The 22,722-nt window shown below is 43.7% G+C and overlaps 1 protein-coding gene across 1 annotated transcript in view; it reads left to right on the forward strand.

Annotated features, from left to right (window-relative positions):
- The window catches only part of SEMA6D (semaphorin 6D), a 421,542-nt gene that overhangs the window by 16,524 nt on the left and 382,296 nt on the right, over positions 1-22,722 (forward strand). Inside the window, exon 2 of the mRNA XM_081838792.1 lies at positions 1,356-1,531. The gene's annotated coding sequence lies outside the window, so the exon portion shown is untranslated. The remainder of the gene's footprint in view (positions 1-1,355; positions 1,532-22,722) is intronic.

Raw genomic sequence — 22,722 nt, forward strand, 5'->3', positions numbered from 1 at the left:
TTTCTGCTTGCTGGTGCATCCACCCATTGTACAATATTATAGCTCACCTGTCCATTAGTGCAAGAGCCCTTGTGCTAGTGAATAAGGAACATTGGGTTACTTTTAAAGGTGGGTGACTAAGGTTCTCTCTCTCTCTCCCCCTCTTTCCCCCTCTCTTTTATCAGAAAAGCACCTTATCACTTCAAGCCCTAACTTGGCTGCTCTCAGCAGCTCTGGCTTCCCTGGGGTATTCTTGGCGGGGGAGGAGGGAAATGGTTGCCTTCCTTGGCCATTGGGCACCAATCTGTCCCCACAATAATATCTCTGGGAACAATGCTGATTCCTGAGTTAGTATCACTCTCACTAGTGCATTCTGCCCTGTAGCTCCTCTATCTGAAACACAGCATACGTAATCCATCTAGAGGAACTCCTGTGTCTCTAAATTCCATCTGCTTTGGTCAAAAGTTTAGAAAAGGTTACGGCCTTTCTTTTCTTCATTGTAGTGAATTCCTCACCCTTTATATTCCTCATTGTAGTGAATAAGGAGCATGGAGTCTCATTCTATACAAAGTAGATATTGCAAGCTTGAAGTTGGGCCGCCCCTGCAGTAAAGCAATGCCATTTTGTGCCTCTATGGATCTTGTCACATAATTCAAGTCGTGCTTTGCTAAAATGTCACGTCAGTGCCCTGAAAAATACAAGCAGAGTTGAAAAAGATGAAAGCTGAGATGATTCTTGTGCCAGATAAAAAGGACACATGCTTAAATCATATAGGGTTGAGTGTCCGTTCTCTGTCCCATTATTGTTATATGAGTACAGTGGTACCTCGGGTTAAGAACTTAATTCGTTCCGGAGGTCCGTTCTTAAGCTGAAACTGTTCTTAACCTGAGGCACCACTTTAGCTAATGGGGCCTCCCACTGCCACCGTGCCACCGCTGCACAATTTCTGTTCTCATCCTGAAGCAAAGTTCTTAACCCGAGGTACTATTTCTGGGTTAGCGGAGTCTGTAACCTGAAGCATCTGTAGCCTGAAGTGTCTGTAACCCGAGGTACCACTGTATAGGAGTAAAGGAACACAGGAAGCTGTCTTAATATGAGCCAGATTATTGGTTTATCTAGCTCAGTGTCATCTGATGGACTGTGGCTTTCCAGGGTTTGGGGCAGGAGACTCAGTACTACCTGGAGATGCCAGGATTGAACCGGAGGACTTCTGCTTGCAAGACAGATGCTCTACCATTGACCTATGGTCCCTGCATTCTGCTTTGCTCGCCTTCTTGTTTAACTTGGAGAACTTAACATAATTTCAACACTGATGTGCGTATGCACAATTTACCTGCAGTTTTCATCTTTCATTCCCTCCCCCTTTCTCCTCACAGGCTACTGATGCATCCACGTGCACCTAACAGACATTGAACGAAACAGCACAAAAAAGGCACCTTGATGTGATCACTGAAAACTGCGTGCACAGAACAGTCTGAACCAAGTTCAGCACTTGAGAACAGAAGAATGGCGGATAGCTAAAGGGCTGGTGTCACTCTGGAAACGAGATCAGGTAATTTTATATATATATATATATATAAAAACCTCCGGAAGTTTTCAGGGAATTGGGGAGGGGGAGAATGTCATAAGGATCCCTAAAATCACTGCCTTTCCCCCTTTAAAATGTACACATAGGCAGTGAGTGGGAAAGGGCGAGCCTGCTGCTTGCATACATTTCTAAAATGAGAAGGTTGGTGGTGTGGTTGGCGTACATGACCACACCCTTTATATCTGATTTAATACATCTGTCATTGGGATAAAATGTGAGGGTTAAAACACACAAACACACCCACCTGCACTGAGATCCTTGGAAGAAGGGGCAGAACAAGCATGTAATTAAATCAACCAGTCATTGTCCTTTTGGAAGGAGATGCCAGGAACTGAATCTAGGACTTTCTGTATGCAGTTTGTGTGTTATGCCATTGAGGTACGTTATTTCTTTTTCAGGTTGAGCAACTGGTGTGTTTGGGGGGGGGGCATGCCCGCGCATGCACACACACACACACACACCCCTTGACCAATGATGCCTCTGTCATGTTACTGTACTTTCATCTCTCTCTAAAAAAGTTATCAGTTGTCTCCATCATTAGGGGGTTTTTTATGTCATTTAAAAATTGGCAGTCATCCTGAGGCTGCTTCCCATATTGTGGCTTCTCCTGCCGGCTGCATGTTTAGTTTTTAAGTGGTGGAAAAGCTCCAGGGAAATTGATCTGTCTTCCAGCCCCAAACTCATAGAAAGATGAACATCTGGCAGTAACGGATGTGGGCAACCAGCCGGAAAGGATCCTGGTGTTCCATCCTGTTCCTGCCAGGTATAGGAATAAACATCCTAATCCTCAGCATTTTCAGCTGTTGAATTCCCCCCAACACGCTTTTGCAATGTCCTGTTGGTGTTGCAAGGACGCCGTCTTCCACATTTCTTTTGGATGGGACTGTTCCTAATTACTGGTTTCTTGGAAAGTCCAGCATTAAGATGGTGGGGGGTGGGATTTTGTGACTATAAACCTAGGGCACACATGAGCATCAAACTGATGGTGCAATAGGCAAGCTATTGTGAACACTGGAACAAATAGGTTTAGTATCTCAAGTAAACGTGGCCTGAAATTTTCATCTCACCAGTGGTTTTCTCTGGAAAAGGTTTTGGAAGGGGCCAGGTGAAAGGGAGGGTAAATAAATGGATGAGGGAGGGAGAAAGCTCCCAATTTTCTTCAAGTGAGGGCGAGGTTTTCTGAAATAAGCAGGTATAGTAATTCCACCCTAAAACAAATAAACAAAAAATTGTATCCAGTTGCAAGTCATTGTGGGTCTTCATGTCCCCATAACTCACCCTGGGAGCAGTGTTGCAAGAAGACATAAGGTCCCTGCAGATGTTCCTTTTATTGTGCAATCATGATTATTTGTGCCCATCACGGCAATCCCTCTTTTCAACACTGTTTGCACTTGCAAAAGTTTTCGGGTGGACATACTGCTTGGTTTCTAACTTACGCGTGTCCTGTAGGTTCCTGCTGAAATCCTTTGGCTTCTCATACAACCAATTTGTTGTTGGGTTTTTGTCCTGCTTTTGTTGCACTCTAGTGCAACAGTTCCCATCCGGATGGTAATAATGTGCCAACGCTGGGAAGCATTGCAGAACAACTAAAGCAGAGTGATGTGTGGACATTCCAGTATCAGTCCCTCACTATTGTGGCATGGTGCAGAATCCACCTGCGAAACTCCCCACCAATCTGGAGGGGCTCATAGTGTCCTATGGGGTATGGCTGCTTCCAGGCTGCTACTTGTTGTGAAGATAATAAGATTCTGTTGGATCAGGCCAGGGGCTCACCTACTGCAACATCTTGTTCTTACATTGACCAGTCAGATGCCTGTGAGATGCCTTCAAACAGGACTTGAGTAAAACATTACTCTCTTGCAATTTCCAGAATCATAGAATTCTAGAGTTGGAAGGGACCACAAGGGTCATTTGCAATGCAGGAATCTTTGCCCAACATGGGGCTCAGACCCACGACCCCGAGATTAAGAGTCTCAAACTTTGCTAGCTGAGCTACCAAGTATTCAGGTGCATGGCACCTCCAACTGTAGAGGTAGAATGTATCCGCCGGGTTAGTAGCCATTGATAGCCTGCGAATTTGTCGAATCCTCTTTCAAAGCCATCCAAGTTGGTTGCCATGACTACCTCATCTGTCAGCAAATTCCGTAGTTTTAACTTTCTTTTCTTTCAGCGTCTTTCGACACTTGGCTTCCTTGTTATGCCCGCAAGCTTTACTCTATCTACTTCCTCTACACCATGAAAAAAATTATACACTTCTATCGCGTCTCTTATTACTCACCTTTTCTCTAAACTAAAAAGTCCCAAATGCTGTAAGATTTCCTCACAGGGGAGCTGTTCCCTTCCCTTGATCATTCTGGTTGCCCTTTACTGAACTTTTTCCAACTCTACAGAATCCCCCCTTTTTCTTTTTTGAGATAGCGAGAGATCTTTCTTCTAAAAAAAGGAAAGAAGAGCTGCTGCTGTTGTTTATCCCAGTAAACCTCCCTAAATATTTTTTAGCACCCTGCACAGCCCACATGCCCAAATAGCTGAAATCTCTACCCACTTCCAGAATTTGCAAATTTTGGCTCGGCTCTAGTTTCAAGAGGGATTTCCCCCTCCCTGCTCCCAACCTCCAACTAACTTCCTGCTCTCTGCTGTACTGGCTGAGGCTGATGGGAGTTGTAGTCTTAAACATCCAGAGAGCGTTAGGTTGGGGAAGGCTGAATTAAGCACTTGGGAATGTTCTGTGTGATTTGAGCAAGACTCCCCAAATACATGTACATTTGGGGAAGAGGTTGAGGTGTGTGACATCAACAGCCAAGGATTTGGTAGTTTGTATTCTAGCTGAAATGTGTGTGTTTTTTCTAAATTATTTATTATTTAAATTTATTACCTGCCCTTTGACCCTACGGTCCCAGGATGGATTGCAACATTTTAAAATACATTATTTATTTATTTTTAAATACAATCTAAGTTTTTGCAATTACTTTTAAAATTCCAATCTTTCTGCATTTAAAATCTTCATTTTTCTAAAATTGATATTTCCTCTCCTATGTCATGGGATGCATCCGGTAGGGAAATGGTTTGGTAACATATCATATTATTTTATACTTGAAAGTGAGATGGACTAAGAATCCAAAACATCTAAATCTCCCCAAACCTATTTATCCGAGAGAATAGCATTTTGTGTTTTTATGCATGTAATCAGTTTGCTATCTCTCTTCCCCCCAGCTTTGATTCACTCATCTCATTATTTGCTGCCTCTGAAACTTTACTTAGTTCCATTTATCCCCAAATTGGGGTGGTGGTTGTTCTTTCTCTGTGCTTAAAACTTGCAGAGATTGCTTTCTAAGTAGACTCTTTAATTTTTGCGTGCAACAGAAGGAGGAACGCGGCTCGTTTGGCTTTCTGCTTGCTTCTTAAGTGAAATGGTGTGCCTCCCTCGCTCCTCTTGCATTGCGTTTAATGTGCTGCAGCATGTCGCTCAACAGATGTGCCTGCACCAGGAGCTCTGCTGAACGCGTTGTCACAGTTTTTACACTCTGGCAGACAGTTCGACACTGGAAAAAAACAGGGGCTGTCAAATGAATTTTCTTGATTGCTTTGCTGGATGTGCAAAGTAGTTTTAAAAATGTCATAATTACCTCTCTAAAGAAGAGGAGGAGAAAAGCCAATAATCTCCCGCCTCATTTTCATTTGGGTAGAAGAGAAAAACAATCTAAAGTCAGCTGGCATGTTTGCAGAAATGAAATCCTCTAATAAGTAAGGCTATCAACCAGATTTATAATTTATCTGATTTGTTGTTGTTTAGTCGTTTAGTCGTGTCCAAGACTTCATGACCCCATGGACCAGAGCATGCCAGGCACTCCTGTCTTCCACTGCCTCCCGCAGTTTGGTCAAACTCATGTTATTAGTAACTTCGAGAACACTGTCCAACCATTTCATCCTCTGTTGTCCCCTTCTTTTTGTGCCCTCAATCTTTCCCAACATCAGGGTCTTTTCCAGGGAGTCTTCTCTTCTCACGAGGTGCCTAAGTATTGGAGCTTCAGGATCTGTCCTTCCAGTGAGCACTCAGGGCTGATTTCCTTCAGAATGGATAGGTTTGATCTTGCAGTCCATGGGACTCTCAAGAGTCTCCTCCAGCACCATAATTCAAAAGCATCAATTATTCGGTGATCATGGTCCAGCTCTCGCTTCCATACATCACTACTGGGAAAACCATAGCTTTAACTATACGGACCTTTGTTAGCAAGGTGATGCCTCTACTTTTTAAGATGCTGTCTAGGTTTGTCATTGCTTTTCTCCCAAGAAGCAGGCTTATTTTAATTTCATGACTGCTGTAACCATCTGCATGTTTATTTAATCCAGGGTTTCACAAAGTGGTTAGTGATGAGCCCCTGGGGTTGATAGGACCGTGAAAGGGGGGGGGCATAAAGACCTAGAGGTCAAAAGGAGGGGGTCAAAAAGAGCCCTGTGGTGGAAAAGAGGTTTATGAAATGAGCCTCAGAATTCAAGAGCATGGACATGTACAGAGTGCACCTTCTTTGCCTGTGTTGAACCAATGTATTTTTAATTTTCATTTATTTTCCATCTTTCCCTTAGAACCAGGACACAATGTATTTAATAAGACAAAATCCACAATACACTTCTCAGGCCATGCTGCTTTATTGTTAAACAATTGTATAAGGTGCAGAGTTTTACTTTTTAAGGTAATTATATATGTTGATTAGATATTGATATTTCTCGAGTTAATTTCATTTACATTGCTAAGAATTTGGGTGTGGGGTCAACGACCACATTATACGCTCATCAAGAGGACAATGAATGCAGAAGTTTAGGAAATCCTGGTTTATATGTACTAACATTAAAAAACAATCAACATTTTAAAGACAAAGTGTTAGCACCCTGTTAATCTGGGATTCCGTTTTTTAGTTTATTAAAACTGTTTTTGATTGATGGACCTAGCTGATTAAAGACTGCAGCCCTAGCAACAAACAAAACTTAGAAAATGCTGAGCAGTAGTTTTAATCCCAGCAGTCTGCAGTTTACGAAGATGAATATGCATAAGAAAAGGTCATTTTCAACTTCAGGATAAGATGGCCAACAGACTTTTTGGCAGTTCTGAAAAGCACCTTCCTTTATTTTTAATTCATGCGGAAATGTTGACTTGCTTGTTCGGACTGGACTCGCTACGGATGTCCCTCAGTTGCATTGCCATTTAGCCAAATCAGATTTGACTCTGGAGCATTATGAAATCCCATTTACTCAGATGCTTGAAAAGGGAGGATCAGCCAGGGCGCTAATCCAGAAAGGATCAGCACCTGGGACAGGGGTGGTGGTGGAACTGAAACAGCAGACACTTCATAGAGCAGTGAACGTTTGCATGTAGAGACCCTGAAAACACCCCCTCATCAAAGAGTGAGACACAAGGAGGTGGATATTAGGTTAATGTTATTGGGCAAAATTTGGCCACAACTTTATTGGTTACAGAATGTGATCGGTATTGGCTTAGGCATTGGAATTGACCCGACTATATCAGACTCTTTTTCTTTTCTTTTTTTGCTGTTTGCTAAAGCCCTTTTTACTCTGGCAGGCTTCTTTATCAAGCAGACTGTTTTTACAACTTGTCTGTCTCATTCACTTATTGTTTTACAGTAGTGTTTTGTGAAGCTGTAATTTTTAAATGTTGCAAGCCTCCATGAGTTGTGCTTTGGTGCTAGAGGGGTGGGGTATAAAGCAAATAAATAAATTTGCCATGTTACCCTTGCCCTGGAGCCAGGGTCATGTCTATAAAACTCTAACCAGTGCTTTCCCCTCTTCCATAACTGGGAGATCTTCCAATCATTCCGATGATTTACAGAAATTCCTCATCAGCAGTAGGAAAGTGGCACTGGCTTAGGTCCTTGAGTTATGGCTTTGCTTCAGTTCTTTATAAGGATGCAGGGGAGAGATTCAATTTAGCGTGCATTTAAAGGCAAACTTGGCTAATCATGGGGCGCGGGTGGCGCTGTGGGTTAAACCACAGAGCCTAGGACTTGCTGATCAGAAGGTTGGCGGTTTGAATCCCCGCAACGGGGTGAGCTCCTGTTGTTTAGTCCCTGCTCCTGCCCACCTAGCAGTTCGAAAGCATGTCAAGGTGCAAGTAGATAAATAGGTACCACTCCAGTGGGAAGGTAAACGGCGTTTCCGTGCACTGCTCTGGTTCGCCAAAAGCGGCTTAGTCATGCTGGCCACATGACCCAGAAGCTGTACTCCGGCCCCCTCGGCCAATAAAGCCAGATGAGCGCCGCAACCCCAGAGTCAGTCACAACTGGACCAAATGGTCAGGGGTCCCTTTACCTTTACCTTGGCTAATCTATCCTCTCCCAAACCATACACAAACCAAAGCACAATCATCCTTTGAAATGTGCACTCCTCTGAATTTTGAAGGTCAGTTCTCTGGCCAAGTCATATGTACAAAGAAGCAGAGACTAGGGCAGTGGTTACCAAACTTTTTCAGGTCACTGCCCCCTTGGTTCCATAAACTTATCCCTGGTGTCCCCAACCCTGTAAAGAGGATTACTCAGAATAGCAGTTTGCATGACCTACTAAGGAAGACAATTCAAAACAGTGACAATTAATTGCACATTTATTCAAAATCCAATTAAAACTATTTAGTGTAATTAATTCAGCAAAATGGATTAACTTGATCCAGTGATACCGGCTTTTCCAAGTCTGGCAATCATTTACCGCCCACTTTGCAAACCACTGTACTAAAGTGTGCAAATAAATGCATTATTTAGTGAAAATGACATATACACATATGCATTATATTAGAGAAAATTGCTTTGCAAAGTTGTATACATAGCCAAAACTACAAAGAGAAATGTGTGTGTGCGTGTGTGGTAGGAGAAATTTGTACAAAGATGCTTTTGCATTTTCATGAGGACTTTAAAAAAATAATCAGAAACTGATGCAGAAATATGGAGAACAGAAGTTAAGATTTAAAAATTGAAAAACAGAGAGAAACCAAAATTGACAGATTGACCTATCCCTAGGGCTGTCGTGTATGACTGGACGGAGAAGGTCAAAAGAGTTTGTTGTAGGAGCAGACCCCACCTATATAAATATCCCTAATTCTTCTTGTTATCAAGTTGTTATTGAAGACTTTCTGTTACATTTTTAGGCATGAAGTTCTATCAAACTAGTCACACTTTTGTGTGTGTGTGTGTGTGTGTGAAAGGTCAATGCAACTCTTTGTAAGGACATTGGATCAATTTGTTTGATGGGTCATGGCTGTGATTTTTTCCCCTGTAATCTGTATTATTTTTCTTTAAATGTGGGAGTGTTCGTCATGGATTTCCTGATGCCCTGTGTTATAAATTGTGCCTTTCATAAAAGTTAAGTTTATTGCTACTGCTGCTTTAATTTTGTTTAGGGTGCTTTTTATTACTGTTGATTATTTGCTTTGGAACGTTCCCAAGTTCCTACACAAATTGTGAATTGTTGTTGTTGTTGTTTTTTTAAAAAAGTCAGCAGAAAACCCTTTTTTGGTCTCTACCAAAAAAGGCTGAAGAAGATCCCTTGCCTGCTTTGGGTGGGTGGTGGGGAACGCACACGAAATGGACAAGGAAGTTCACAAGGAGGTAATGAAAACATTCTTAAGCCTCGTGTCTCTTACCAGGAGGTGTCACTGCAGTTCAGTAGGAACTCGAGAGACAAAATAGCTAATGCTGTCATCAGAGCTGTATTTTCTATCATTTGCTTTTCTGGTGGTTCAGCAAATGTCACCTCTGCTCCATCCTGAAAAACACACACAAGTAGTTTTTTAAAAAGTATTTAACAGCAGGGAGGGCTCAAAGAATGAGATCCCGCTTACATAATCAGCTGAAATGGTGGTGATCATGAGATACATTTCTAATAAACATACCTCTTTGTGTAGGCCCTCTATTGCTATTTGGTGAGGGCAGAACAAGATACTAACACAAGCATGTGACTGACACTGAGAAAAATAGCCTTATGTTCAATTATCTTCCCCCATTTGCTGTACAGTGGTACCTCGGTTTACGAACTTAATCCGTTCCGGAAGTCCGTTCTTAAACCAAAACCATTCTTAAACCAAGGTGCACTTTCCTTAATGAGGCCTCCCACCACCAGTGCCCTTCCACCATTCGGATTCCATTCTTAGATCCAGGTAAAGTTTGCAAACCTGGACGCTACTTTCGGTTTTGCGGAGTTCGTAAACCGAATGGTTCGTAAACTGAATAGTTCGTAAACAAGGCTGTTCTTAAACCGAGGTACCACTGTCATTGTCTTCTCTCTGCCCCCCTAAAGAGCAGGCAGTCGTGTGGAATGGGATGTACCAAAACCCATAAGGTGGTGAGGCACGAAACGTTTAAGTTTAGTTATGCCTGAACATTACACAGAAAGAACAGATAAAGAAGAAAGAGAGGAAAGCATCAAATACAAAGAGAGGGTGCATACAAACCATACATTTAAAGGACATGGCTTCCTCCCCAAGAATATTGGAAACTGTAGTTAACCCCATGAAGAGGTACAGTTCCTAGGACACTCAGCAAACTATAGTTTCCAGAATTCCTTTGGGGGAAGCAATGTGCTTTAAATGTATGAGGTGTGTGCACCGAAAGAGAGAGTGGGAGAGAAACACCCAGGGCAAGCCTCAAAATAGTGCTGAAACCTTTCTTGTGCACATTGAAAACGACAATATTTTTTTTTTTTAAAAAAATCATAATGCAAAATGTGTGTCATATACAAAGTCACTATTATATACAGCACGTGATGAGAATTTTATGAGATTTAAAAAATTGATTTATTATTTGTTCTTTGAGTACCCTGTGGAAGATTTCCCCCTGAAACACATTGAGAGAGAGAGGGAGGGAGAGTTTATGTTATTGAGTGTTGTAAACATAAGAAATAAAATAATAGAATAATCAAAATAAAACCAGGTTTAAAACAAACAGGAGCTGCTGGCAGAAACATGTACTCAGCAAATAAACAAGTAGAGTACTATTAACTTAAATTAACTTACAATCCCTCCTGCAGTAGGTGTGGTCAAGCAGGGAGGGAGTTCCCTATAATTTTCTATTTTGAAGCATACCTCAATTTTGTTTCTTTCGTCCTTGCATACCTAGAGAGAATGCAATGTTGTTGCACCTTTTTGGGCATCTATCTTGTGTCCAATGTAATCTCTAGCTCCACACTAAGAAATCTGTATTTGTGGTGGCAGTTTTAGCACAACCAAAGGTGATGAACTATTGCAAACAGAGTGGTGTCAGTTGGATTCATGTGTCTGGAAAATGGGCTCAAACATCCTTGCTTAACAGGGGAACCAGTGTGACAACAAACTTCAGTTTCTGCTGGAAGTGCTACTGGAGGGATCATTCAGTTTTTAACTTAAGGGTTATTTAGGTTGTCAGTAAGTCAGCTAACCAAGGGGGTTGGTGGAGGTGGTGCTTAGCAAGCATGTAGAGTAGCATGATGTTTGCTGAGGTAATATGTGGCCTGATTGGCTGTGTAGTTCTGAGGGTGTTTTCCTGCTATGTATCAGGATTTAAGTTAGACAGACAAAACCTCTTTATTCCTTTCTCCTCGAATTATATGCTGTTTTTGTTCAGATTTCCTCAACAAAGTCGTTATTAGGACTCCTTTTATCTCTGGACTCTGCATTATTCAAGGGACTCTGCTAACACATCCGACTTGCAAAAGCTTCAAAAGCACCATGCTGAAAAGTGGACTGTGATGTGTTGCAGAGAGTCATTATTTGGACATGTGTTGCTAAAACTCTTTTGAAGTTCGTTCAGTATTCCAGTACATCCTAGGGGGAACTTCCATTGTAGTGGTATAAGAGCATGCTGGCTCCGGCGGGAATAGAGAACAAAGGGCTGTATTGACTCCATTAGGCCAGGTGAGTGAGCGACCACTTACCAGACCTTGCAACAAAAGAGTCTCTGATGGCTTGCCTGGTGGTTGTGAGGATGTCTCACCCTCCCCTCCCCCCCCAAATGAAGACATTATTAGGGAGTGCTTAAAGACCACAAGAGAGGTGGCCACGTGAAGTTCTCGGGGAAGGAGATTACAAAGTTGTGGGACCGCCTTGTCCCTTACCAACCTTAGTGGTGAACTTAAGAGCAGAGCCTGAGTTTTGGACCTGGGCATATGCATATCGGTGTAGATGGTCCTTCAAATAAGCTGTTTCCACACTGTTCAGGCTTCAAAGATTATCACTTGAACCTGTACATGGGTGGATCAACAATGGAACTGATGCAGGAATGGTGTGATTTGATCAGACTGCCTAGCTCCCACAGAAAAAGCTCAACAATGGGTAACACAAGCCAGCAGGTGTGGCTTGCAGGGTGGGGCAATCACCAAGTTCCTGGCTGGTGGGTGCTTGTTGCTTACTGGGAGAGGTGAGGTGGTGGGGAAGTTTGCGCAGTGCATGACCTACCCACCTGGCATGTAACAGTGACTCACCTTCTAAGAAAGCAGTGTAGCGATTCCACTGCATCTGGAAAGCTGCTTCTGCAAACCATGGTCTGGAAGCCCCTTCAAACCTTGGCTGAAAATGCCAAGATTGCACATTTAACTGAAGTTTCCCCATGTGCATGTGAACAAGGAAGCAATGGTCCATATACTGGCTTGTTTGGAAGCCATTAACCATAATTTAAGAACCAATGGATCCAGAACTGGCCTCCACAGTCACTTACGGACTCATTGTTAAAACCGTGTTTATTGAAGACCATCTTACTTGGCTACGAGTGATTGCCAAAGAAGAAGAAGAAGTTGTCTGGGTCCTGAGATTTTGGGGAGAGGCTCTTCTCTCGGTCCTGCCATCCTCACAGGCATTCTTGGTAGGGACATGGGAGAGGGCTTTCTTGGTGGCTGCTCCCTCCTTGTCTTTCTGCTGACAGGTGAAGATCTTCTTCTTCCATTCTTTTGGAAACTGACTGCTTTTGATGAGGCTAGTGCCATGCTGTTTGTGTTGTGAGTGTCTGTATGTTTTTAACAGATCATTTAAAATTCTGTTTCTGTTTTAATTGTTTTTAAATGACCCCTTATGTTTTTAGCTGCTCTTATGTTATTTGTAAGCTGCCTCGAGTCCGTGTCAGGAAAAAAAGGTAGGGCATAAATATATTATAATAATTGCTTAGAATTCAACTCTTGATCAGTTGCTCATAGGGAGGAACAGAGTGTTTGAGTGCTAATGCAGAGCTCTCATGCATCGTCTGCCACAAGGCAGGATTTTTTACTTTGCATTCTGTGCAAACAGGGCCACTGTCTTGCCAGGATTTATAGCGAGTCTGGAGCAAGGGAGTGTCTCTGATTCAGTCCTTGGTGGTGTTTGCGACACTGCTAATGCCTGCCTAACATCCTTTCTGTCACTGTTAGGATTCATAAAATATAAAAGCTGCTCTCTTTGCAGTGGCATCAACAACAACAAAATGTCTTTCAGAAGGCTGTCTATTTATATAGCTTTACAATATCTGATGGAAGTTTTTATGTTCTTTGTGAAATGAAAAATACCTAATAAAAGAAGTGTGAAATCTGGAATGATTTCACTTTCTATTTTGGCTCTTTGGTTTATAACATAGTATATTTCTCTGCTTTAATACTGCTTTTCTTCTTGACCTGCCGAAAGTCATTCAATGGGGCATCTTTTTTTAATAGTGGTGTCTACTGGATTTTCTGCCATTGGTCTCTAAATATTCTGCAAATGTTTATCTTGGTACATCGTTATTCGTAAATGTTTCTAGTTCCTTTATTTTTAATCAACAGACCTTGCTGTTGCATGTAATGTTGGATGGCTTTTCTGCAATTTTAGCAAATCTTATTACAGTTAAGTCAATAGTCATATATAAATCAATTATACTAGGTAGGATCATAAGGAGTTATAACTATTATAGATCTAATGTGATGGATTTTAAGCTTCATATCCAGTTCTGAGTGTAACCAGTGGAAAGCACGAATTTGTTGTGGTATTTGCAAAGCTTTCTTATTAAGCTTTCGTGTTTGTTCAACACTTGTATAAATCACTCATATCAGACAGATATGTATAAAGAGCCCTGTTGGGTCAGGCCAGTGGTCCATGTAGTTCATCATCCTACATCTTTCCTCAGTAATGGACTGGATGAGAACCAACAAGCTGAAGTTCAATCCAGATAAGACTGAGACGCCCTTGACTAGATGGTTGGAAAGTTGACTCCTTTTGATGGGGCTACACTCCCCAGCCAAGCTACACACATAGCTAGGATGAAGTTCTGGATCCTTTGCTGTCACTTAAGGCTCAGGTGGCCTCAGTGGCATGGAATACCTTCCATCAGCTTTGGCTCGGGGCCCAGCTTCACCCCTATCTGGACCAGGAGGTCCAGATAGGGACTTCTGTCATCTATGCTCTGGTAAGCTCTAGGTTAGATTACAGCAACACGTTATACGTGGGGCTGCCTCTGAAGATGGTTCGGAAACTTCAGCTGGTGCAGAAATCAGCAGCCAGGTTTCCCACTGGCCTGAGACAGTTTGAGCATATGAAGAACAATCATGATATAGCTACACACCAAAGTGCAAGAAGACCTTTCCTTTCCCTTTCTCTCTCTTTTTTGCTTAGACAAGGGTCAACTGAAACAGGAAGCTCTTTTATTTTTCTTCCCACCCAGGAGGATCCAGTGAGCAGCCAGGGTGTGTAGAATCGGTCCAGGGCCTGAAGGTGCTTTTATTGAGACAATGTCACCTGCAGTTCAGTGGTTCACCACATGGGGAGCTGCACATGGGTCCAGCCGTTTCTGAGATGAGGAAAGTATTGGAAAAATCCAGGGAAGATACCCCTGTCAGCAACTTTCAGCAATGGTGGTTGAATAGAACTTCCAAACTCGAAGGCAGTATACCTCTGAATACCAGACATAGGAGGCAAAACAGATGAGGCAAGGCTATCTTAAGCATATGCGCCGCCGGGGTGCAAAGATCCACCTGGCGGTGCCCCCTCCCCCAGGTTGCCAAGTCCCAGGCACACAAGAGGGTGGAGCTGGCCGGCCGCCTCAGCATCTCACTGGCTCGGTCACCCCCGAGCCCGCTGCAGGGCTCCAACTGATGGGCGGGCTCTTCCCTGGACTCAATTCTCGGGCCCCGGACTCTCTGCCTGGCGCCCCTAAGAGCCCAGCACCTGGGTGCCCCACACCCCTAGTGCCTATGGGTAAGACGGCCCTGAGATGAGGGTTGCTGCCCTTCTGTCCTGCATCTGAGTTTCCCAGTGGCAGCATGCTGAACTATGAGGGCCTTTGGTTTGACACAGCACGGCCTGCCTTGTAAGAAACCTGTGTTCAAATTCCTGCTCCAAGTGAAGGGGCTAATCACAGTCTCAGGCTAGCCTATCTCAGTGAGCTGTAGTAAATTCCAGGAAGGAAATACTTCATCAGATGTTCTTGGTTGCTCCTGAATGCCACTTGTACACTTGTAGGAAGTGCCACCTATGCACTTGTAGGAAGGGTGGGCATCCTGACAGATGTGTCCTATGGCTAAGAACCATTTCCTCAGGGAAGGGGGGACTCCCCTCTCCCAAGCCCCAGCCAGCATGACCAATGGTCAGGGATGATGGGAGTTGTAGTCCAGCAATATCTAGAGAGCCACAGGTTCCTCATCCCTGTATCACATCCTCTCTATCCCCTGATTTCTGGTCTGTGACCTTAATAAATCCATCCACCCGTTCATTCATTCATTCTCCATCCCGTGAAACTTTTTGTTTGGCTAGGTTGGCTTGGGTTTTAGCTCTGGCTTAGCTGTAGTCCTACAATGGTGTCTCTAGATCAGCAGAGCTATGATAGTCTTTTTAGTAAAGCTAGAACAGATTGGAAGCTCTTAAGCTACACCGCTCGCCCCCATGGCTGAAGTTTAGGGGGGGAAAATAATGACCCCTTCACTCAGCTGACCTTTGGTCATTTTTTTGTTTTAGGTTTCCCAGATGCCCTTAAAAAGAAAAAGAAAGATCTATGAACAGTGCTTGAAGCTTTGGATTAATCCTCAAAACACCAGAAGGGGAAATGTAAATAGATTCAAACTGACAGTCTCTGGGAGCATAGGAGTACATAAGCTTGATGTGCGTCTGTATCATTCCTGTGCTCTCTGTGGATCTTCTTGGCCCTTCACCCTTTGCTGGCTTACAAGCTGGGGGCATATGCCTGTATGTGAGAGTAGCACGGCAACCACTTTTCTCTTAAAACTTGATTCAGCTGACACTTCGTGGCACACTTTGCACGCCATCAAAAGGTCTCACTGCACTGCTTTGTTTGAAGGCAACGCAGTTGCTTACTGCAATGAAACAGTTTTCTACTTCTTTAGGTGAGTGGTGGTCCTCATCCACGGTCTCCTTGATGCAACTTTTGGCAGCATACACGCCATACATTGATAGCACATCGCTTCTCCCAAAGAATTATGGGAATGGTGGTTTCACACAGAGAGAGCTATAGTTCCTAGCACCCTTGCAAACTACAGTTCCCAGGATTCGTGGGGGAAACCGTGTGCTTTAAATGCATTTTGTAAATGAAGCTTTTGTCTTTCTATGGTAGGGAAGTCCTTGTCTTTATAGCCCTCCAGATGATGTTGATCTCAAACACCCATCAGTCAAGCCAACATAGTCAGTAGCCAGGGATGATGGGAGTTGTAGTTCAGCAATCTTTGGAGGGCCACAGATTCCCCTTCCTAGTTCTATGGAGAGCAGTCTCTCCAAGTTTCCCTATTTTCCAGGGACAGTTCTGGATTTACAGAAGCCATCCCAGTTTCTGATTTGACCCAGGAATGTCCCATGTTTCCATAGGATGTCCCTATTTTCATCAGAGAAATGTTGGTGGGTATGGAGTTACCTGACCACCGAGCCATCTGAAGGCAGCCCTGTATAGGGAAGTCTTGTAATGTTTTGTGTTTTGTTATGTTTTTATATGTTAGAAGCCACTCAGAGTGGCTGGGACAACCCAGTCAGCTGGGTGGGGTATACCATATTTTCCCATGTATCAGATTATGTTTCTTGCTATAAAAAAAGGGGAAAAAATGAGGGTCGTCTTATACACAGATGATTGTCTTATACACAGGTTTTTTGCTTGGGTGGGCTGGAGCCTACATTTGGCGGGGCAATCGGGGGTTGTGGTTTGCCTGTTCGGACAAAAAAAGCTTAACAATTTTGAGGGCAATTGTCCCCCCCCCCCCAGCTGAAGAACTTTCCGCTGCTGCTCCTGATCTCCCCCGAAGAAGGCACTTTCCCAGTAGCTGTCACTGTTTGACAGCTACCACCGTGGCAGCAGCGAGATGCTCAGCTCCCCCATTCAAACCCCGGGCAGCAGCAGCAGGAGGAGGAGGAGGGCGAGGAGCAAAATCCTTCACCAACCCAAGCGCTGCTGCTGCTGCTGCTGCTCTCATCAGCCATAAGTATCCAAACAAACCCCTGTGTTGCAAAGAGAACGTCAACAATGTCTAGTCAACACAATGACCATATACATACATAATAGACAATCTTTATAGCATTGCTTCAAACCATAACAAGTTCAAAATATAATCTTTAGTCTCAAAGTCTCTGAAAATCTTTAAATGAAGTGAGGTGCCAAACTTTGTATGATGAAAGACAAGCTGTGAAGCTTTGTGTATTCAGAAAATATGATGTCCAACACTGAATAGTGATTCCAGGATATTGACTACTGTTTCATCAGCGTTGTGGGAGGATATAGAATTGCTTCATAAACCCCTCTTATTTTTAATGAATGTATGTAAATGAGACTAAATCAGCCAGCCAGCCAGCATGGTTTTGGCAACCCAGAGTTTTTAAAGCTTTCTTCCTGTAACTTTTTGTACCCTATAAAGATCTTGTGATCTACCAGGATCAGCTGGGGATCTACCGGTAGATCACAATCTCCTGGTTGGACATCCCTGGAATAGGATGTCCCTATTTTCATCAGAGAAATGTTGGAGGGTATCTGGATCGAGCCAGCTCTGTAGGAGCCATAGAACCACCCTGTGTGGATGCTGCTGTCTTTGAGGACCGAGTGCTAAGTCCTAATAGCACTTCCTCTCCTGAACTAAACAGATATTTAAGGATAGCAGACAGAACTGGACCTCCACAATCAACCTGCATAAAGCCAGTTCATGCAGACACTGACCTTTAGGGGAACACGTACGAGCTATTCGTTTAAGCTCTCTTGTGTGATGTGGTGATGCCTCTGTGTGTGACACTTTTACAGTTTGCGCAATCATGTATAGCATCAGGGGAGTGGGGTGCTGCTGATCAAGAAGCACAACTCCAAAGTAATGCTTGACACCGGAGTCACCTGGGCCATTTAAGTCTTGAATTGCAGCATATATCTTTGCACTATAGCCATTTTAAGCAGCTGCTTAAATCATTGTTGCAATGAGACAGGTCTGAGTGACTAGCGGGTGGAAATGGTGCCTGCTAGTGCGCAGCGTGTCTTCAAGACAATGCCTTTTTACAGCGAGAAGATCCTCCATCTTCCCTTATCTGGTCCATCTGTTTTGTAGGAAGTGCATACAATTTGCCATTGCTTTATGATTTATATCCAAACAACGTTTAAGCATCTGTGTCTGCTTTGGAACAATACTTAAGGTATTATTTTTTTAAGAGCAATATGTATTACACAGGAAATTTCATAGGAATAAATAGTGAGGGTGAGAGACATGTATTAATATTAATATCTCCCCTACGCCTGGAGTTTACAAACTGTAGCAAAATATGTTTAGTATTGTACTGTAGACTAATTTTTTCCAGGTGAAAGGATGACATTTGCAAGGCTTTGCGTGTGAGAGATTGGGGCCGGGGCTGGGGTGGGGGTGGGGCAGAGAAGTGCTTTTCTTTCCGCCAGACTGATGGCCAAACCAGTCGGGAGCGTTTGCAAGAGTTCACACTGACCTTGGTTTTTGAATGCACTTCGTGGATTACGGTGGGCCAAATTATGTGTGATATCCAAGACTAACTTTCATTTTGGAGAAAAGGCAGCAATGCCCCCATCTGGCCCTGATCCAGGACATGCTCCTGATGTAAGATCAGGGCCCAGCACTGGTTTTCTGCTGAAAATTTATTATAATTACAGTGGTACTTTGGGTTAAGAACTTAATTCGTTCTGGAGGTCTGTTCTTAACCTGAAACTGTTCTTAACCTGAAGCACCACTTTAGATAATGGGGCCTCCTGCTGCCACCGTGCCACCGCTGCGCGATTTCTGTTCTCATCCTGAAGCAAAGTTCTTAACCCAAGGTACTATTTCTGGGTTAGCGGAGTCTGTAACCTGAAGCGTCTGTAACCTGAACATCTGTAACCCGAGGTACCACTGTATACACTTATTATCATCCAAGGCAGTTGTGGGGCAATGGTGGCCATAAACATCAAGGAGGGTGTCAGTTAGGCTTGCCCCCCCCTACACAGACACAGACACACAGAAATACAGAGAGAGAGAGAGAGAGAGAGAGAGAGAGAGAGAGACCAGACAGACACTGATGATGATGATGATGATGATAATAATAATAATAATAATAATAATAATAATAATAATAATAAATAATTTATTATTTATACCCTGCCCATTTGGCTGAGTTTCCCCAGCCACTCTGGGCGGCTCCCAATCGAGTGTTAAAAACAATACAGCATTAAATATTAAAAATTTCCCTAAACAGGGCTGCTTTCAGATGTCTCTTAAGGATAAGATAGCTGCTTATTTCCTTCACATCTGAAGGGAGGGCGTTCCACAGGGCGGGTGCCACTACCGAGAAGGTCCTCTGCCTGGTTCCCTGTAACCTCACTTCTCACAATGAGGGAACCGCCAGAAGGCCCTCGGTGCTGAGTCTCATAGACACACATAGACACACAGACACCACAGGCAAAACTTAGGACCCTCTTTCACCTCTTGTAATATATCAGTTATAGACCACCTTGAATTTGATTTTTTGTCACAGAAAGGTGGGGGATAAATAACTAAAAGCGAGCGGTGGGGGTTCCTGTCATTCTCTTGATGTTACTGGACTCCACGTTCTATCACCCCCAGACATCATGGTCAGTGGTCATGGATGATAGGATGTGTAGTTTAACAGCATCTCCAAGGAGCCAAGGGGTCTTCACCCCCCTATAAAATATTTGAGCCCCTGCCCCCCTCATTGTTGGGCCTTGCCATTCAAATGGTGTGTGCGCGCCACATCATGTGATTGATTATGCGGGGCAGGGCTTGCCTGCCCCCCCCCATGTTTTATTCAGGTTGGCACCACTGACCTTTGCTATAATTTTTTATTAAAATGTTGTTTTATTCACACATTTTAGATCAAAAGGAGCCAGGAAAGTCTACCTAGACTGACTTCAGGCTTGGAACTGGTTCTTACGTAAGTGTTAATGGGAGACAAAAATACCATCCCTCCTCAAAGGCTCACTTGCAGGAGTCAACTTCACCCCTGCTCAGTTTTCCCAAGGGCACTGCCTTAAAACACTCTCCTGTTGTTGTTGTTGTTGTTGTTGTTGTTGTTGTTGTTGTTGTTTAGTCCTTTAGTTGTGTCCAACTCTTCATGACCCCATGGACCAGAGCACGCCAAGCACTCCTGTCTTCCACTGCCTCCCGCAGTTTGGTCAAACTCATGTTGGTAGCTTCTAACACTGTCCAACCATCTTGTCCTCTGTCGTCCCCTTCTCCTTGTGCATTCCGTCTTTCCCAACATCAGGGTCTTTTCCAGGGAGTCTTCTCTTCTCATGAGGTGGCCAAAATATTGGAGCCTCACCTTCAGGATCTGTCCTTCCAGTGAGCACTCAGGGCTGATTTCCTTCAGAATGGATAGGTTTGATCTTCTTGCAGTCCATGGGACTCTCAAGAGTCTCCTCCAGCACCATAATTCAAAACAGTCTCCTAGGCAGAGCAATTGAGATGCTTCTTCGTTGATCGACCTAGGAACCGATGGACCTTGCTTCACTACGAAGCTTCCTGGGTGGCCTTAGTTCATGTCTCTTTCACACTTGGCCTATCTTCATAGGCTTGACTTTAGCATAAAAAATGATACCCCAGCCTGGTGCCTAAGACTACAACAGGGGCAGACTATGGAAATATGACGCCCTGGACGTGGTGGCCCTTAAGACCTGGTGTGTTCACCTTGGCGGACATAATGGCCTGTGTTTGCATGTTGAGTTCACATACCCAAGGCTCCCATAGAAGGGATGGATAAATTTTCCCCAAATGCTGTCTCTGAGGAGCCATGGAATGAAGCTATTTACATCCCCCAAAGAGTGCTTCTGTCATATATGTCAATTAAATCCCACCTGCCTGTGCTTAAATAATTTTGGTTATTCTGCAGTTATATTTAAATAAAGATAACCTTTCCACCATTACTCTTTCTATCCCATCTTCTTCCATTGTGCGTTGGCAACAGGCACGCTGCAGGCTTATTGTCGTCTGATATTAGGATTCGACATTAGTTATAAGGAATTACAGTATTCAAATCCCCAGGCGATAAATCACTTGTTCTCTCCTACCCTGCCCTGTAACCACTTATTTTATCCTTTTTTATAGTAGCACAACTCTGTTTAAGAGGATTATTGCTGAAGTTAATTCTTCTTAAACATCCTCTCTGTCACTGATACACCACCCTTTCTAAAGGAAATTTAGCTGCTGCGAAATTGTAGAGGTTTGTAAAAGTTAAATAATGGTGGTTTCAGAAGTAATAGCTGACTGTACATGCAATGTCTGAGGGGGTATTTGTATATCTTCAGTCGCTGTACATCTTTAAGTAGCGACACACACTATGAAGTCTATTTCAGGTGGATTAAGATCTGCCTCAGGTATATTATCGGTAATGTTGGGTTGAACAACTCTACCAGAAAAGAAGGATAATCTGTCCTCAGAGGCATTACATGGGGCGCCTTATTGCTCTTAAGAGATGTAATGGGGTCTCTCTTTTTTTCAAAATACATATCACGAAACAACCACCTTTCTTCTATTTATTGTAGGCTTTGACAGAAGTGTGACAATTACAGTAAGTGCTAAAAATAGCCTCCCTGTGTTTTAGCTGCAGACTAGAAAGCATTTTTTGTTTTTTTGGTTATTTAGTTGCATTTGGGGGATGGAGTGGAGTGGAATGCACAAAGTCCAGAGCAGAGGCCCTCTTTCGAATCTTTAAATTGCAAACAAAGGGCAAGAAAAGCAGCATCTGCTAAAAGCATTTGCTGTTACCTTCTCTTCTATGTCTCACGCAAACTGCAAGACATGGTCTTTTGCCAAACTCTCTCTTATTCATACCAAAGCTTTATAAAACAAAGGAATCTGTGGCTTCAACATGTGCATCTAATAAAGGTAAAAGATAAAGGGACCCCTGACCATTAGGTCCAGTCATAGCCAACTCTGGGGTTGCGGCGCTCATCTCGCTTTATTGGCCGAGGCAGCCGGCGTACAGCTTCCGGGTCATGTGGCCAGCATGACTAAGCCGCTTCTGGTGAACCAGAGCAGTGCACAGAAGCGCCGTTTACCTTTCTGCTGGAGCGGTACCTATTTATCTACTTGCACTTGGACGTGCTTCCGAACTGCTAGGTTGGCAAGAGCAGGGACATGGCAATGGGAGCTCACCCCGTCGCGGTGATTCAAACCGCCGACCTTCTGATGAGCAATCCTAGGCTCTTTGGTTTAACCCGCAGCGCCACCCACATCCCGTGCATCTAATACAGCTTCGTAAAAATGACAAGAGACACATTTGCTCTTGGGTTTATGGGACACGGGTTTGGGTACATAGGAACTTGGGAAATTCCTTTATACCAGGCCAAACCTGGGAATTGTCTTGTATCAGGTTAGATTGTTTGTCCTCCTGGCCCTGCACTGGGCCTGGAAACTAACTGGCAGCCACTGCAGTTGAGCCAATATTGGAGTCTCAAACCGTCTTGCCCGGGTGAATAACCTGGCTGCTGAATTTGCACCAGCTGAAGTTTCCAAACTGTCTTCAGAGGTAGCGCTATGTATAATGTCTTACAGTAAACTAGCCTAGAGGTTACCAGAGAATAGACAACAGAAGTTAGGCTATCCCTGTCCAAGTAGCTGATGGAAGGCAGTCCATGCTACTAGGGCTACCTGAGCCTCAGGTGACAGCAAAGGATCCAGAAGTAACCCCAAACTATATGCCCGCTCCTTCAGAGGGAGTGTAACCACATAAAGCTTGGTGGATGAGGGGGGTGCTGTGG

The sequence above is a fragment of the Podarcis erhardii genome (assembly GCF_964252035.2).
Source record: "Podarcis erhardii genome assembly, chromosome: 14".
Lineage (NCBI taxonomy): Eukaryota > Metazoa > Chordata > Lepidosauria > Squamata > Lacertidae > Podarcis > Podarcis erhardii.